The 18,254-nt window shown below is 48.6% G+C and overlaps 1 protein-coding gene across 1 annotated transcript in view; it reads left to right on the top strand.

Moving 5' to 3' along the window:
* Window positions 1–10,618: 10,618 nt before the first annotated feature.
* TTLL10 (tubulin tyrosine ligase like 10) overlaps window positions 10,619–18,254 on the top strand; it is a 269,052-nt gene continuing 261,416 nt past the window's right edge. The window contains exon 1 of the mRNA XM_069241104.1: window positions 10,619–10,820. The gene's annotated coding sequence lies outside the window, so the exon portion shown is untranslated. The remainder of the gene's footprint in view (window positions 10,821–18,254) is intronic.

Genomic DNA, 18,254 nt, shown 5'->3' with positions numbered 1-18,254 from the left:
GGAGGATAGGCCAAGGGAACCAACTCTCAACGAGGCCCTCTCCTCCATCATGGGAGCATACCACCACTCCCAGGAGACGATGGTGACGGTCCTGGACAAGTTGCAGGAGACCCTGCGTCTGCAGGAGGAACAATATTTGGGGTTCAGGGAGGAGCTCAGGACCATCGGCTCTGCCCTGGGCACCATCGTAGGGGTGCTGACGGAAATTCAAAAGACCTTGAGGGACACCGTGGCACTCCAAGGGGCCCCTGACACTAGCCAGGACGATGAAATGCCCACCACCTCCGCCGGCGCTAGTGGACAGGACGCCCCGCCACAGGACCAACACACCAGCACCCCATCCCCTGCAGACGGACAACCACCACGCAAGCGGGCCCTGAGATCCAGGAACAGGACAGAGCAAGATGGCAAGACCCCCGCCAGGAAATAAGACCACCCTGATTGTCCCCCCACTGTCCCACTGTGTTACCCTGTCCAAATCGGAACTGACCTAGCTCCACTTCCAATGCCCAGATGTGCAATGTACCTGTGAGACTAATAGACTGGACTCTGCCATGGACATTCCTCCACCATCACCCTTCACCAGTTTACAACCCCCCTTCATTTTTTGAGCACTTAAATAAACACCCTTGAAACACTAAAAACAAATGGAGTAAGTCTATGATTTGTAAATCTGTATTATAAATTAGTTTAATAATGGGTTACCCATTGGAAGGCTAACATACCTATGTCACACATCACAAGCCCTTCAAGGATGCAAACAGTTGACACGTAGGTTACCACACTTGTGAAACTGAAATGGAAGGGTACAACTCAGTTAACAAATAGTGATTGAAATGGAGGAACAGGATAGAGGCAGATGTGTGAAAGTTAATGTAATGGTAAAAATGAAAATGTTCTCACCTGTCTGTCACTGGAAATATTGCTGTATGACTGACTCCCTGTTGTTGTTTTCGTCTTCCTCAGCTTCATCCTCATCACTGTCCACAGGCTCCACAGACTCCACAGCTGCCACAACACCGTCATCTGGATCATCCTCCTGCAGAAAAGGCACCTGGCGTCGCAATGCCAAGTTATGGAGCATGGAGCAGGCGATGATGATGTCGCACACCTTCTTCGGTGAGTAGAATATGGACCCACCTGTCATATGGAGGCACCGGAACCTGGCCTTAAGGAGGCCGAAGGTGCGTTCGATAACCCTCCTAGTCCGCCCATGGGCCTCATTGTAGCGTTCCTCTGCCCTGGTCCTGGGATTCCTCACTGGGGTCAATAGCCAGGAAAGGTTGGGGTAACCAGAGTCCCCCAATAGCCATACACGGTGCCTCTGGAGTTCACCCATCATATCAGGGATGCTGCTATTCCGCAGGATGTAGGCGTCATGCACTGAGCCAGGGAACATAGCATTTACTTGCGAGATGTACTGGTCTGCCAAACAGACCATCTGGACATTCATTGAATGATAACTCTTCCTGTTCCTGTACACCTGTTCAGTCCTGCGGGGGGGAACCATAGCTACATGGGTCCTATCAATGGCACCTATGACGTTCGGGATATGTCCAAGGGCATAGAAGTCACCTTTCACTGTAGGAAAATCCTCCACCTGAGGGAATATGATGTATCTCCTTACGTGTTTCAGCAGGGCAGACAACACTCTGGACAACACGTTGGAAAACATAGGCTGGGACATCCCTGATGCCATGGCCCCTGTTGTTTGAAATGACCCACTTGCAAGGAAATGGAGCACTGACAGCACCTGCACGTCAGGGGGGATTCCAGTCGGATGGCGGATTGGTGACATCAGGTCTGGCTCCAACTGGCTACATAGTTCCTGGATTGTAGCACGGTCAAACCGGTAGGTCACGATTAAATGTCTCTCTTCCATTGTCAACAGGTCCACCAGCGGTCGGTACACCGGAGGATTCCGCCATCTTCTCATATGTCCCAGCTGACGGTGCCTAAGAAGGACAACACTGTTACACACAAGACTACAGCAGACACAAAACCCTTCCTGTATGTGTGTTTAGTGTAGGCCTCAGTATGTGTGACGCAGTTGAAAAGGAATCCATGCGGGCCCCTGAAATGGCGGCTGCCTGACCTCTAAACTGGGACAATGGGATTGTGGGGTAACAGCGCTGGCGTTGCACACCGTCGCGGTAGGCGGTCGTAGACCGCGGCGCAATGCTGCATTGGTTAACATTGGACCCTATGGGTCCCAGGAGCCAATGAACAGGTGCGCCGGCGGTGATGATGCGCCCCGCCGCGGACGTCACCGCCGCGGACGTTACCACCATTTTCTATCTGTTCAACCACTAGATACCTGGCCTTCGACAGGAGAGGACCTACACTGCTAGTGCTGCTGTGACCTCGGTCTGGAAGCGACGATGGCTGCTGCGTCTGGGGAAAGGGCCGCTGCCTTCACTGCACAAGAGTTGGAGAAACTTGTGGATGGGGTCCTCCCCCAGTACATGCTACTCTACGGTCTTCCAGACCAACAGGTTAGTACACAGGGAGCACGTTGTAGGGGCTAGGCCTGGGTGGACAGGGCTGGGTGGAAGAGGGAAGGGGGCAGAAGTCATACTACAGTAAAGCATGGGAATAAATGGGCCACATGGTCAGAGTAGGGAGGGGGCCACTCACATTGATGGTGCAGTTGGTAATGACTGTTCCTCTTTCCTTGTGCATGTCATGTAGGTCAGCGCCCACCAGATGAGGGACATTTGGCGTGCCATCGCCAAGGAGGTCCGGACCACCAGAGACGGGGCACCCACTGCCGTAAGAGATGGGAGGACATTCGCCACTGCAGCAAGAAGACGGCGGAGGCTCAGCTGGGGATGGCCTCCCAACATGGGAGGGGTGCCCGTCGTACCATGACCCCCCTGATGTTCCGGATCCTGGCGGTGGCCTACCCGGAGTTGGATGGGCGCTTAAGGACATCACAGCAGACACAAGGGGGTGAGTACAGTCTCATTCTGCGGACTTTGCGTGCAGTGGAGGTGTCTGGGTGGGGGAGGTGGGCTCTGGGTGTCCCTAGGCCAGGGCGAGTTAGGTAGGCAAGGCCCCTCCGTAATGTAGACCATGTGGCACTCTACCCCACCTCAGTAAATTATCAAGTTGAGGTATAGTTGCCCCTGTGGCACCCATGTGCGCAGATTTCCACCAATGCCATGTAGGCCATATCCCAGAAATTGCATGTGCAGAGGGCAGGAGTGCGGCGTTGTGCATGGGGCTGCTGCGTCTGTCTTGTCCGCCAACGGTAGCGGTATGCCATGCACTAAAACTCTCTTTGTTCTGTCTTCCCCCCTTTTCCTGCTCTCCCTGTCCTTTTGTATATCAGCATCAACAGGCGGAGGTACAGTGGCACCGGAGCACGAGGGAGCTGCATCCCACAAGGCCATGGAGGGCCACACCACAGACTCTGAATACACCAGTGGGATGGAGGGCGAGGGGAGCTTCACGTCGGCCACCGGATCACCAACCAGCGACACAGACTCGTCCGCCGATGGGAGCACCCCTGTGGTGGCGGCACCACCTGTGCGCCCCACTTCTACAGGTACAGCCGCCACCCCCCCTACCAGCACCGCCCTCCCAGCAGCCCCTCAGCGTTCGCCCCGTGCCCGCTCACCCAGGAGGGTGGGCATCACCTTTGCCCCAGGCACCTCAGGCCCTGCCCCAGTCACCCCTGCTGCCCTCAGTGAGGAGGCCATTGACCTCCTCAGGTCACTCACTGTTGGGCAGTCTACCATTGTGAATGCCATCCGGGGTGTAGAAAGGGCGTTGCAACACGGTAATGCATTCCTGGAGGGCATTCATTCTGGTCAGGCTGTCCTTCAGCGAACTCTGCAATCTCTGGCCTCAGCACTGATGGCAGCAATTGTCCCTGTGTCCAGCCTCCCCCCTCCAACTTCCTCCACCCAGACCCAATCCCCTGTACCCCAGCCCATCCCAAGCACACCTACAGACCAGCATGCACACAAGTCAACACACAAAAGTAGCTCAGGGAAACATAGGCACCACACATCCCACAGGCACTCACACAAGCATCCCACCCATACAGACACAGCAACATCCACTGTCTCCACTGTGTCCCCCTCCTCCTCTTCTCCCTCCTCCCTCCCAGTCTCGTCTACACACACACCTGCATGCACCACATCTACAGGCACTAGGACTCGCACCAGGACACCCAGCACCACACGCCGCTCACCTGCACTCACCACCTCCACTGCCATTTACACGTCCCCTGTGTCCTCTCCCAGTGTGTCTGTGACGCCCCCTCCCAAAGTACCCAAACGCCGGCAATCACTCACCCAACATCCATCCATCTCACGACAACCTCCAGTACCTGCACCTGCACCCAAAACAGCTAAAGTGACACCTCCTACAACCACCTCCTCTTCCTCCACTCCCAGACCCCCTCCAGCTACCCATCCCAGTGTTCGTCAGAAACTGTCCCTATGTCAAATTGACCTTTTTGCCCCCACCCCACCCCCTCCAATTCATCAGTCCCGTCGTAGCGCCTCAGCCAAAAAGCCACCAGTACCAGTGGTGCGTGTTCCAGGTTTTTGGAGTGCACCGTACACCAGGGCAGGCTGTAGGACCCGGAGCCAAGGCACTGGCAGCCCACCCCCTGTAAAGGCTCCGAAATTGGATAGTGGACGACGGGACTGTGTCAAGACTCCTGGTGGGGCAACAAGTGAAATGGGATCGAAGGCGATTGGTGAGTCAGCTGTAACTCCAAAAAAGGTGGGGAAGGTCCCGAGGAAGACTGCCCAGCCTGTTGTGAGTGTCACGGCGGAGAAGTGCGCCATCATTTCCGCTGGTCCAGACACAACCGCCAGCACCGTTGTCACTGGTCCAGAGCCCACCGCCAGAGTCAGTGCCCAGGAGGGCCCAAGTAGCCTAACTGGTCCAGAGCCCACCGCCAGAGTCAGTGCCCAGGAGGGCCCAAGTATCGTCACTGGTCCAGAGCCCACCGCCAGAGTTGGTGCCCAGGAGGGCCCAAGTATCGTAACGGGTCCAGAGCCCACCGCCAGAGTTGGTGCCCAGGAGGGCCCACGTATTGTCACTGGTCCTGAGACCAGCGCACAAGACACAGCCCAGGAGGGCCCAAGTATCGTCACTGGTCCTGAGACCAGCGCACAAGACACAGCCCAGGAGGGCCCAAGTATCGTCACTGGTCCTGAGACCACTGCACAAGACACAGCCCAGGAGGGCCCTAGTATCGTCACTGGTCCTGAGACCAGCGCACAAGACACAGCCCAGGAGGGCCCAAGTATCATCACTGGTCCTGAGACCACCGCACAAGACACAGCCCAGGCGGGGCCAGGATGCCACAGCCCCGCTGGGCAATGATGGAACGTCATGCCACACACCAGTGTCCAGTGTGGAGTTCGTCATGCCACACACCAATGTCCAGTGTGGAGTTCGTCATGCCACACACCAATGTCCAGTGTGGAAATCGTCATGCCACACACCAATGTCCAGTATGGAGATCGTCATGCCACACACCAATGTCCAGTGTGGAAATCGTCATGCCACACACCAATGTCCAGTATGGAGATCGTCATGTCACACACCAATGTCCGTATCAGAACCGCCATGTGAAAGCACCTTCTGAACAGTCCATAGACCGCCATGGCAAAGCACCGCTGAACAGGGCAAAGACCGCCATGTCAAAGCACCGCTGAACAGTCCTGAACCTCAATGGCAAAGCACCGCTGAACAGGGCAAAGACCGCCATGGCAAAGCACCGCTCAACAGTCCATAGACCGCCATGGCAAAGCACCGCTGAACAGGGCAAAGACCGCCATGTCAAAGCACCGCTGAATGGTCCTGAACCTCAATGGCAAAGCACCGCTGAACAGGGCAATGCACCGGGTAGGAATTAATGGCCCACCACATCAGGCATCCTAATCCCATGTGCAGCTGGGACAGTGACAGGACACTACCTTTCACGGGGAGACTCATCCAGGCTGGGCACCAGTCACCCCAGAGTACCAGTATGGACCTGCATCGACTTGAGAGACTGTGGCTTTGCACTCCCCAGGATGGCACAGTGGGCAAGTCACCCAATGTAGAGACTTGTGAGACTGTGGCTTTGCACTCCCCAGGATGGAACAGTGGGCAAGCCACCCACTGTAGAGAGTTGTGAGACTGTGGCTTTGCACTCCCCAGGATGGAACAGTGGGCAAGCCACCCACTGTAGAGACTTGAGAGACTGTGGCTTTGCACTCCCCAGGATACATCAATGGGCATGGAGCCCCGTCGTGGATCTGGCTTTGCATTCATCTGGCTGAGGTGCCCCCCCTTCACTTCCCCCTGACGTGCCTGTAGTGTTTCTATCTGATGCCCCGGCAGTGTTCTCTCGGATTTTGGTCAGGTATCTATTGTGGGCCTCGCCCATGCATTTTTGGACTGTTTGTGCACGGACATTGTTGTGTACATATCTGCAATACTTCTCGGATTATTTATGTAAATATGAGTGATTTTGGGATACATATATTTGTATATTTTTGTATGACATGTATATTGGCACATTATAATGTTTCCCCATAATTCACATTGTCTTTGCATTCTTCCGGGGTGATTGTGGGTTGTTACTGTTCTTTTTGTGACTGCATTGGTGTGTATGTTGAGATATGCGAGGGTGGGGGTGGGGGTGTTTGGTGGGTGTCCCCCTAACTTTTGCCTCCCCCGAGTCGTAGGTGCAGTACTCACTGGTATCTTCTGCGCCTACGTCGCTGTTGGCCGTGAAGGAGCAGAAAGACAAGGGCAGGTAGTATTTGGAGTTCCGGCTCCATGGAGTCGTCGTTCCCCGTGGGATGTGTAGAAGGTGAGCGTTTTCCCATAGCAAAAGCTGTTTCCGCCGTGTTTTTATCCACGGTGAATCCGCCCCGGAAAAGGTGGCGGATTGGCCTGTTTTGATACTGTGGGCGGTACATTGTCTCCCGCCTGTCTGTTGGCGGTGACCGCCGCGCTGCTTGTCTGTACCGCCGTGGCGGGCGGTGTGTTAAAGTGGCTGTCTTTGTTGGCGGTTTCCGCCAGGGTCATAATTCCCTTTTTTTGTCCGTCTGACTGTTTGCGGTATTACCGCATCTTTAACACCGTCCACCAGGGTTGTAATGACCACCTATGTCTTTATTGCTTTCTAAAGACCATAATGCTGATCTCTGATGCTTTCTCAAATGTGTCTTCTTATCATCAAAGCTTATTTGGTTTACGTCTTGAAGTACACACTTTCCAAAGACATAAATATTGTTGTTATCCTGTAACTTGGTAAAAAAAGGTTGATTTTAAACCTAAACCACTTTTTAAAAATATGTCATAATAAATATCTTTATCTTGCGCAATGTGCTATAACCCAATATCAGTGGATTCATTCAGAAACATCTATCTATCTATCTATCTATCTATCTATCTATCTATCTATCTATCTATCTATCTATCTATCTATCTGTGTCTATATCTCTATGTGTGTGTCTATATATATATATATATATATACATATATATATCTATATATATATGTATATATAGATATATATATATATATATATATATATATATATATATATATATATATATATATATTGACATATTGATATGTATTACTAGCCATATTGATATGTATTACTAGCCAGTAGGTAGTTATAGTTGGGACCAACTTTTCCCATAGACAGGGGATTTTTTGTTTTGTTAATAACTTTGCGCCATTTGACGAATCTTCACGCAACTTTCAAACTTAGTTTGCCACTCACTTTAAATGCTGTGTAGAAATTTTCCTGGTGATTTGTCAAGGTAGGGCCCAAGAAAAAGGCTGGGCCCAAAATGCCTATTCTCCATCTATATCTATAGGGATTTTGCAAACTTTAGACGTGGCTACAGTCTGAACTGCTGAAATGAATTACACCAAATTTGGCAGGAAGCTAGGTCTTGATATGCAGATTGTGCTTTTTGTGATTTGGTGTAAATCTGTTCAGTATTTTCGGAGTTAATAAAGGGAAAAAATATAGATATCTAGTGAAGTGGATTTTGCGCAGAACCATGAGTACCTGTGGATCTAAAGCCCAATGGGAAAAAAGACCTCACACACCAAAACCCTGCTGTGCACAACCTATGTCCATGCACAGGGTGGGTTTGGGTGCTTGTGTGGGGGTTGGCTGCAGGCCCTGAGGGCAACCCCCATCATGCATGGCCAAGAATGTGCGTGGTGGTGGTTGTATTAAAGTATGATATTTATATATTACTTTACATTAAAAAATAGAAATGTACTAAAAATAACAAAGGTTACAGGGACATTATAGTTAGGTTCACATTTTACCCACACAAAAACAGAGAAATTCAGGATTTATTGTTATAATTCAGAAGTTATACTTATCTGAAGAAACTATGGGGCTCATTATGAACCCGGCGGTTCAGACCCCCATGCCGGTGGCGGCGGAAAAGACCGCCACTGGCATGGCGGTCTGAACCGCCATATAATAAAGACAGAGCGGGGTGCTTGTAGCAGCTCTTCTCCACTGCCAGGCTACCGCCGACAGGCAGCCTGACGATGGCGGATTACATTATACGACAGGGCAGCGCTGCTCTCCGGATAATGTATCCTGTGTCCCCCAGCCTTTCCCTGGCGGGTTCTCCCGCCAGGCAGAGGCTGGTGGAAGGGGTGCTTAGGGCCCCTGCACTACCCATGCACTTGACATGGGCAGTGCAGGGGCCCACATGCAGTGCCCCGTCACGCAGGTCAATGCCCGATTTTTGGGCAGTGATCTGCGTGACGGGTGCTGATGCACCCGCCGCACTGAGGCATTGCAATGTCCCGACCCTGCATTCTGCTGGGCCAGTGGGCAGAAACAATGTTTCCACCCGCCGGCCCAGCAGAAAGTTCATAATGCGGCCGGCAGGGTCTCAAGGGGGCTGGCGGTCTATGGAAAGACCACCAGCATGAACACTGCAGTGTTTACCGCCGTGTTCATAATGACCCCCTATATCTTGTACAGGAAAGTAATTTTAGGCTACGAATTATAGTTTATTAACATGAGTTTAACTATAAGTATAACTATAACTGCTGAATTTCTATGGAATATGAATTTGTTGTTCACACTGCTTGCAAGGTGAGTTATGAGTTGGGTTTACTGATCTGTATCTTTGTTTCACCCCGATGCAGGGGCCACACCCCCACACCTTTCACCCATCAAGAAGAGTGTCTGTCAGGCTGAATAAAGGTCAGCCTGACAGACACTCTTCATTTTCAGGTCAGGCAGCCAGAAGCTGAACATTCACTAAATGGGCAGGCTCCTGGCTGCCTGAGCTGAGCTTTGCTTGACTGAAGATGTCACAGCTCCTATGGACGTGACCTCCTCAGATCAGCAACGCTCCTCGAGGCCCCCCCCCCCAGTGACAAGGGGAGAATCACTGTTTAACTCAGACTGGGTGCTTCAGTTTTAAGCCCTAAAATGCCCAGGGCTGAGTGTCAGTCAGTTGCACCTTGTCACAGAGTAGGGTGGGTCAGCAGTCACACTGGCCCCGATCCCACTCTGTGACGAGTCAGGGAAGGCAACAGTCCCAACCCTTCTGGGACCTCCAAGGCAGAGCTACAGGTAAATGTGACTTTTTTTAAATTAATGATTGGTGTGGGCATGGTTGTATGCATGAATATTTGGTAGTGAGTGCTGTGCATGGATGTGTGTGTGAATGCATGTGTGAATTCATGGGTCTGAGTGTGTATGTGTGCCTGTGTCCCATCCACCTCCTTCCTTCTGAAATTATAGCCTTTCACTGCTACCTGAAAGTCAGGAACAGAAGGACTGCTTAGCCCAATTGAGCAAGATCCTTAGTAGGCTGGGCCCTTGGACATCAGGAATAAACTACCTCAGCTACCACCCACAGGTGGGCCTAGTAACTCCTGCTTCCCCCGAGGCCCACTGAAAGGGGCTATGACAGTTGGGCACACTACATCACTTGTAGGGAAGTCTCAGTGTAACTCCCCACTCCCCCTTCCCCCCCTCCCCCCAATATTATTGACTAAGCTACGCCATAGGCAGGCAGGTAGATAGATAGATAGATAGATAGATAGATAGATAGATAGATAGATAGATAGATAGATAGATAGATAGATAGTTAGATAGATAGACAGACAGACAGACAGACAGTTGGGCACACTACATCACTTGTAGGGAAGTCTCAGTGTAACTCCCCACTCCTCCTCCCCCCCCTCCCCCACCCCCCACCCCCCAATATTATTGACTAAGCTACGCCATAGGCAGGCAGGCAGGCAGACAGACAGACAGACAGACAGACAGACAGACAGACAGACAGACAGACTGATAGATAGATAGATAGATAGATAGATAGATAGATAGATAGATAGATAGATAGATAGATAGATAGATAGATAGATAGATTGATAGATTGCCTTAAGCGTTATGCTGTTGCCCAAAAAAGTCAACACATGCGATGGTGGCCTCTTTCCCGTTTTGCTTAAATCCGAATTATGAAATGCCAGTCAGCATTCAATGGCGGCCGTCACAGAAATCTGCTGACAGTTGTGGTCTGTAGCCAGGCAGCCGTCGCTAGGACGCCCAGCCGTTGTGTGTAGAGCCCGGGTACTCTTGCAGCTCCGCCCAAGGGAGTAGAATACAGCTTCGCCGGCCGGGCCTAGCGGCCGGGGCACACCATCTCCCGCGGCGGCGAGACCATCCGACTTGCGGAGTCCCCATGGTGAAGGACGGACTTCGGGCACCGGCTGCTGGGCGTGACAGCCTGACGTCTGTCGGCGCAGACGAGACACACATGTGCTGCCAAGAACTCAGAGTTCATCACCGTTAGGTGAGCGGCGTGGTTTTCTTTTACAGTTTTGTGTAAAGAGACTCATATTACCCGGTTAACTGAGGCAACGGCTGTGTCACCTGAAGGTGAATCCTTGCAGGGCCGACTCATCCTTTTACCCTTCCGAAGTCGATAAAAGAAGTAAAGTCGTGCTTCTATTCTTAAGGGCAAGCCGCATTAAGGATATTTAGGACTCTAAATGTATATTTATACAAAACCGAATTCAGTGAGCGCCGTTCTTAAGTGCATCAGAGTATTTGCCCCCCTGGACCTGCTAAAGCTATTGGCTCGCATGACTAAGTTCAGGCCTCCGTGGCCGGGGTGCATTTTATCCTGGCACATTTTTGTGAGCACAATTGCATTCGTCGTGTGGTAATAGCATTATCATATTACACATACACCTAAGTATTTACTCTGAAGGACTCACAGAGCTCACCGAGTTGACGTGCCCACTACGATCTCACAGCAGATCATCCCATCAGGCCAGTTCGATTACAGGGCAGCACCTAGGGTCGAACTGGGAGAGAAAATATGCCCAGAAACGAAAATAAAAGTGGCCCCATTAGTGAATCAAATAACTAAAAAAGTGCACCACATTTGCAAATCGGGGCACGTTTGAACTTGTAAAGACACACTATATGGGTGTTTTGCAAAGTAGAAGAGACTATATGCATTTGTGTAAGCTGCAGGCAGTGTTTCTGGCAACAGTAATAAACATCCCACTAGACCACAAAAGAGGCCCACGAGAGTTAAAAAAACAAAAAACTGTCCCACACATTGATCTGTCAGACCAGCCCATCATGCACTGCCTGATTGCCCCTTAGGGCAGTCTGGCACTGTCAGCACCCCTAGGTTCGTCTGCAGCTACACTAGCATGATATGTGCTGCTATCTGCATGTGTAACCGGCCCTGTATGTACCTCTGTTCCTGTGTACTTCTGTCTGTCTCTATGCGTGTGAGTGTCTGTGGCCTCTCTATTCTCCACTGTCTGTGTATGTGCCCACCTCTGAGCACCCACTTCTTTATGTCTTTTAGTGGCTGAATTTGTGTGTGTGCTTCTCTGTGTTCCATTGTCCATTCGCTTGCCTGCATTTCTTCATGCCTCTGGATAATCAGCCATAGCAAAGCAAAGAGATTTGGCTTTCATGTAATAATGCATGCAAACAGGGGGTGGAGACATGTGAGTCTGCACCTAGGTGTAAATCTGCACCCGGAATTTGTGCAAATCAAAAAAGTGAAAAGTTAAACCTATGTGTAGGAGATCTACTTTGTGTGTAAATATAGACATATATTAAAGCCAGTCTTAAAAAATTGCCTCTCTGTTTTTTTAGGAGGGGTGGGGTTTATACGAGGGATAGGTGTGTTTATGTATCTTTATCTGAGTCTTTTAACCTATTAAGGCAGACCTATAAAATACCTCTGAGAGGTATACCATTTTTTACAGCACGATGAAACCCTTAAAACGACATCAGCATGTGCTGCAAGAACACCTACGTTAGCATTTTGTTCAATTAAATCACAAATTGATAACTTATTAAGATTATTGAGCGCATGGTTACCCAAAAGTGTCCTGAACGTAGTCTTCAAAGAGACAACGGGTGCCGCTTAAAATTGTGAAAAAAGGAAAGTTTAAATGTTTTATTATATTAGAATAAAATACACTTCAGATCATCTCCTCACTGCTTTGAACTGCCCGCAAAATGGCACAAGGTGGAGCAGCATTCTCATTTAACAAATAACAAAGTCCCAGTGGGTTTCGGTTGAAGAGCAATCTGTGGGAGGCTCTCGATTTTGATCCTATCTCCTAAGTCTGGGAAGTAAAACACTTCCTCTAAGACCAGTGGTGGAATCAGGCTGCCTAAACCCTGTCAATGAGAACCTTCCAAGGCATAGCTTCTCTCAATGACAAAAAACTTCAATGCTTGCCTTTTTTAAACTCGCTGGAACGTGGTCCTGCTGAATCTTTCCCCTACAGGTGAACCACTAAAAGATCAACTTGAAGTCAAGTGATAGGACCCTGAACTGGTCACCACACCCTCTGCATCACAAAAGGACCCACAACTCAGCCTGAGTGATTGGGGTACGCAGGCAGACATCCTGCAGCCAACAGGGACTCTCCTGGCCACATCATCTGTAAAATAGTTTGTATGCCATTCATGTTGAATAAGATGGTCTCCCATTTCACATTTAAACCTGAGCGAAAATCTCCCATGTGTTAAGGGTAAAGAAGAGGGCTGAATAAAAACAGGGTCCAGCCTCTCCTGCAGGAATCTGGTTGATGGCCCATTTTGTTCCAGATCCTAAACACCCTTCAGAAGTACTCACTTCAGCACAATGCTCCTTGGTAAGAAGGCCTACAAAGAACAACATTCTAGGGTTAGCGGGGGACTTTGATCCAATAGCCATGTCTTACTATTTCCTGTATACATAGGTGTGGTATTGAATTTTCCCAAACTCCAGAAATGTGTCTGAGCTGAACAATGCTGTTAAAATGACCCAGCAGATTGGGACTTCGCTAGGATTCAAGGATCCACATATTTGAGTAGTCCCTGTACTTGAAATTTAGTGAAACGAAGAAATTATTGATATGTTGAGAAGGTCTTCCAGTGTTATCTCTAAAAACCAGAAGATGACAATCCTTAGAAGAGAACAACGATCCAATTTGTTTTAACTAAGAACAAGTATTACCTTCACTAACTAGGTGTTGATCCCTTTGGAACTAATAAGAATATTGGCTTCCAGTTTTGCTGTCATTGACTTTCGTTCTGTCCTTGAGCATGGTACCCATGTCTGGGCATACCCATTGCATATAGGGTGTTGCACTGAAGAAAACAAAATAGGGATGGGTAGAATTCTTGAATGAATCACAACCAATGGCACTTATTTGGGTCTTATTCCTGCCCATTGTCTTTTCCCTGGCTTGCCACCTCTGGCAGGAATCAGCAGAAGGGAAGTCAGCCTTCATACTGTGCGCTGGGCTTTCCCTTAACAAATCACTTATCAGGTAGGTTACCCTGCCGAACAAGATTAAGATTCCCAAAATCCACAATTTGTGTTAAAAGAAAACCAAACCCCATAGAATCCATGTCACATGGAGCCACCAAGCTCCCCCATGTTACACCTGTTTCCAGTTCTTTCACACTGTCAGTTGACTGTACCACGACCATGATTGTCACAATAGTCTCAAGTAAGCAGCACTTCTCTAATAGCCACCTCACAGGCTCCCCCAATACACCTACACATTATAATAGTTGCTGGGCTTTGTCCCCTACACCCTATTCTGCCTCTTCACACTTTATCACAGCTTGTAAGATAGTGTCATCTGGGTCTCTGTCAGCAGTAGGGGCTGCTACAAATCTTTTGTTCGGTTATACAAAACCTTCTCATCTTTTGTCTCTTCCAGTCTATCCCAGTTTTCGGCTTCTCTTAGAACAACTACTGGTTTGCCACCTAAACCCCACCTGCTCAACCTCAAGATTCAAGTAGTTAGCAGTTTTAGCACCCATGAAATAGAACAGTTGCTATTGGAGCTTATCCCCTTTCTAGCCCGTCTGCTTCCCAAAACCACATCCCCGCCCCACCCGCAAAATCCCTATTAGCAGTTGCCGTTTCGGAGCCCTGAAGCCCAATCTGACATGTGATTTACTCTGCACATACTGAGTCCTGTTGGCCTTTCGGAAATCAACAGTTTCCCTAGAAAACTCCTGGTGTCCCTGGGAGTCCATCTTGTCCAAGACAAAGAAAGGAAGCTGCAGCCGCCTGTTCTCTTGAGCAAGACTTGTGTGTTTTTTTCAAATATTGTACATTTTTTTGCGGAGATGAACATTTCCGACTATCAGCATATAAAGGTGAATTTCCCACGTGCAACACAGACAAGTTCTTCTGTGAACCATAGAAGTCTGTTCCTTGTGGATCCGCCATCCTAGCCGTGCTCGCCCTTCGGGCAGAGTAGGTCTCGGCTTGCTTTACATCAACGGGGGGACACAAAAGCCCTCAACCCGCTCAAGTTACAGGCAGCCCGGTAATTCTTAGCTCTTCATACGTGCGGGGGTTCGCGCCTTTCACTCTGTCAGACGGCATTCATAGCCAAGCACTCATCTTGCTTTGTCATAATCCGAGCGAAGCATTGTTATGCCCCCAAAGTTGGAAAGAACCCTAAGGGAACTGGGGCACGGAGAACCTCCTTGGCTTGGGACCAGAGGAGTTAAAAAACATTCTGCATAGCAGTCATCATAGTTTGTGCGGAGGCGTAACTTCCGGGGGGTTGTGAGATGTTACACCACCCTAATAAATGTATTTTGTGTTAAATAGTTGGGCGCAGGTGCTTTCAGTCGGGTATTGTGCTGTGGCTGTCGGACTTCACCAAGTATATGCTGTATAATGTATTTTAACATAATGTGCCAGTGTGATTGTTGGGAAATCTGACGCTGACACCCCCTCCCCAATGACACTGACCAAGCTAGGCTGCTGAGTTTGTGTTTTATCATTTGGAAAACTAACTACATTCAGGGCCCGACTCATAATGCCGTTTTTGGCAGTCAATGTAAGTTTATGACTGGCAGTAGTCATGTACCACTATCAATAATTTACTGAAGGATTCCTAACAGGTGTAAATGGTGTTACTACAGTGTAATGCTCTGCCATAAGTACTCACAATTGACAGTAATAAAGCCCACGCAAGAGGTGGGTAGTGGTGAATGAAGGTCTTTTTTTGCCTTTCTTGTTTGTGAACACCAACAAACTTGTGTGTTTGTTGGCATTCACTTACTCATGTCTATTTCTCCCACTGGAAAAGGTCGGACTTTTTTACTCATGAAAAGAGCTGTAATCACTCCTCTGGGAGGAGATGTGGTGTAATTACTAGAGCTGCTGACCTGTGAACCTAGAGATCCAGGTTTGAACCTTGATTTCGTGCTTGGCTCAAAATTGTGTGGCAAATCACTTAATTTGCTTGTGCCTAAAAAAGTGCAAAAATGATCTTTTTGTGTAACCCACACTGACGTACACAATGGCTAGATTTGTGTTATATAAATACACATACATACCCCCCAAAATGGTGGGGCTTTCATGGAACAGGTTTCTCCTTGGAACAAATGTTTTCTACAAGGAAAAAAGTGTGCAATTGTGCATCAAACTACATTTCCCCAAAGCGGTACATTCATTCATTGATTCTGGAAGGCAGAATTTAGAATTCCAGGAGAGAGCGAAGGGTGGCAGTTGAGAGGAGAGCTGGATCGGTGAAGGCACTGCTGCGTGGATGGGCCGTTATATCTACGTCTTGTACAATATATGAATAAAGGAGTTTGCTCAAGATAACCCGGAGCGTGTTCTTTACAACACTGGCGACGAGACAGGATTAAAACAACTCCTTGGCCCAACACGCTCATTTTATGGATCGGCTGTCAACGCCTATCCCGCTTTGATTGGACGGAACGGACGAGGCAGCGGACGGAGCTAAAGACGGCAGACCAGGCAGGCATTGTCATATTTAAAATTACCTTCTCTTTGTCGTTTGAGTGGCGATCTGACTCCTCGAGCACACGCGTTGAGTTTGAGAAGGTGCGCGAGAGCGCGTGTACACGCTCGTATTGGCATGCACGGCACGCACGCGCCACTCCTCGCTGGCTGCTAAGCAACAGCCGTATGCACGGGCTGTGCCTCGTTTGCTGGTATCCTGGCAACAGCCGGCCACGCTCTCGCCCACATTGGATGTGTTTCTGCCGTATTCTTTCGTTGTCAAGCAACACCCAGCGTCCTGCAGAGTGCGCTTAACCCAGACAACTTCGAGGGAATCTCCTCCATTAGATTTGGGCATAGAGCATCCCGCCGGTATATAAAAAACAAACAAAAAAAAAAGAGAAAGAAGAAGATTTTTTTTTCTTTCTCTTTCTTCTGTTCCTTTCCTTTGTGATTTCTGGATTTCAGTTTTTTTTCCTTTTTCCGGAGCCTCTCATACAATAACAAGTTGGAACTGTGTATCAAATTCAAATTCAAGTTGTTTTACGCTGATACACAGAGCTCTACTTCCTCAGACTTGGTACAATCTAGATATTCGTCTTCCACGAAATATCAATCCCGGGACTCAATCTCAAGTTAAATACTTGTTTTTATAATGCAAAACATAACTGCACCTCCATTTTTTCTATCCTCTCCAGGAGAACCTCCCATTAAATGGTCAAAATAGAAAAGGGTTTTTGAGAGGTACGCCAAAGTCTGTGGTACCTCACTAAGTGCTGAACGACGCACTGCCTTATTGCTTCACTGTTTGGGTTCTGAAGGCCAAGAAATATTTGATTACCTTCCAGATATTCCAGACAGCGAAGCAATAAACTTAAATGAATTTGAAATTTGCATACGGAAGTTGGATATACATTACCTTCCCAAGGTCAGCACTATACTAGAACGTTAGTACTTTGGTAAAAGACTACAAATTGAAGGGGAATCGGTAGAGAACTATGTAACGGATCTTAGATGTCTCGCTTCTTCATGTAAATTTGGCCTGCTCACCGATGAGAGAATAAGGGACCAATTCATGTGAGGTTGTAATATTGAAAGAATTCGAGAGGAACTGTGGCTTAAGGATATACCCTCTCTGGATGATGTATTGGTGGTTGCAAAGCGGATTGAGCACTCTCTAAAATGTGTGGATGTAATTAAGAAAGTTGCCTCTACTGGTGATTCCTCGGGGGTAGTGTGTTCCATAAATGAGAGTAGGAAAAAATATGACAATACACAAAAAAAAATCTCAGAAACTTTCTCTGCAGTGAGAGATAAACGGTGTTTTCGATGCGACAAACTAGGTCATCTTGCTCATGATAAAAAATGTCCAGCTCTCAAATCAATTTGTTCATATTGTAAAAAACATGGACATTTCTTTTCTGTTTGTAGGGTACGTAAATCCAAATCAAATGTGAATGAGGTCCACACTGATGCTGAGGAAGACCTTGGTACTTCTCACTATGATTGTGGACAAATTGTTCTTCATGTAGGGAAGAATCGAGGTCCTCTGGAGTTGATTACAGTAGAGGGCATGCAGACACAGGTCTTATTTGATTCTGGGGCAAAAATCACAATAGTCTCACGCTCCGGGTTATCTTGAGCAAACTCCTTTATTCATATATTGTACAAGACGTAGATATAACGTCCCACCCACGCAGCAGAGCCTTCACCGATCCAGCTCTCCTCTCAACTGCCACCCTTCGCTCTCTCCTGGAATTCTAAATTCTGCCTTCTAGAATCAATGAATGAATATAACAACATGCACTGAAAGTACAAGTATACGTCACAGGAGCTTCCTAGTAGTATGCCTGGAAACCTGCACCTGGTGCACCTTTCCAGGTGTTTTCCTGGGAACATATGTGAATTCCCAAAAGTAGTATTCCTGCACCGGTACATAGGAGTATAACTAGAGGTGCGGATTTACACCTTTTCATT

This window comes from Pleurodeles waltl, chromosome 6, assembly GCF_031143425.1.
Source record: "Pleurodeles waltl isolate 20211129_DDA chromosome 6, aPleWal1.hap1.20221129, whole genome shotgun sequence".
Lineage (NCBI taxonomy): Eukaryota > Metazoa > Chordata > Amphibia > Caudata > Salamandridae > Pleurodeles > Pleurodeles waltl.
This window is presented reverse-complemented; position numbering and strand designations above follow the sequence as displayed.